Consider the following 1271-nt stretch of genomic DNA (forward strand, 5'->3'; position numbering starts at 1 on the left):
CTGAGAGGAGTGCTGTCGAGTCTCTGACCTCACTTCCTCTTCCGCCCAGCATTCTGCTCCTCCCACCTACGTTCTAACCTATCAGGAGTCTGTGAGCTCACTTCCTCTTCCGCCCAGCATTCTGCTCCTCCCACCTACGTTCTAACCTATCAGGTCAAGCAGCTTCTTTATTAAATCAACCAATGACCTTCCTCCATCAATCCACCCTCACATGGAAAAGGGAATCAGTATGCTCTGCCAGCCTCACGTGCTATATAAGTTGGGAGAGTCGAGATGGAGCCACAGACTTCCTGTTTTCCCGCTTGCTGGCCTCAGGCGTGTTTTCTCAGTTGGGGAAGACACTAGGGCTGTAAAGGGTTACACATCACCCAGTGATATGGTGATGGAGGCACAGACCTATTATTGCTGTAGACCTAACCTGCAGGTATCTAAAATTAATCTGTTCATCCAATATTTACCACAAGGATGGTACAAATTCCTCTGTTTAGAAGGCAAGCATATTTACTTGTTTGTCTCTAGGAGTATGGTGTGCCCTCAACTGATGCTGTGAACAGATGGGTGGGTGAATGAAGGAAGCATCTACTACAGCAAGGTGCTCTATTTAGTGCCAGAACATCAGTATGGTATCCCAGAAAGGCTTTGACCCTGCATGTACATGTGTATGGGTTCCAACAAGCAGCCTGAATCTGTTTCTCCTGAAATCTGGTATTAACTATGCCCCTCCTCATCCTGGGAAGACTGTGGGTGGTTTTATCTGCTGGCCAAATGCCTAGCCTAGGACCGAGACCCAGGAGGTATCTAGCAGGTCCTTATCATGCTTTTCCTGATGGGCATTCTGGACTGTGTGGCTCCCTGAAGACCCAGCCAGACTGGCTGTTCCTGGGTTCCACTGTTCCTCCCTTGGGCCTGGTGGAGGAGATTGGCTGTGCTCTCACTAAACCATCCATCTTCCCAAGCCACACACCTGGAGCTGCGCACGGGAGAGGAATCGGCTCCAGTGGCAGCTGGCTAATTTTCTAACTGCAGAGCAGGCGCTCGGGAATTAAGAGAGGAGACAGGTTTGCATCCCTTTCCATGTGTTGAGGAGCCCTCACTTTTGTTCTGGGCACAGGAATACTAGGTTGGTGAGCATTGCCCCGCATAAAGCCAAACCATTCCAACTTACGGCACAGCAGAATATCACTATATTTCCAGGTCAGATACAGAAGCCGTCCTTGGAGCACGGTGGGGAGAGCAGCACCACGAATAGCTATTCTTTGTACACTTAGCAT

This window comes from Microtus ochrogaster, chromosome 18 (genome assembly GCF_000317375.1).
Source record: "Microtus ochrogaster isolate Prairie Vole_2 chromosome 18, MicOch1.0, whole genome shotgun sequence".
Taxonomy (NCBI): Eukaryota; Metazoa; Chordata; class Mammalia; order Rodentia; family Cricetidae; genus Microtus; species Microtus ochrogaster.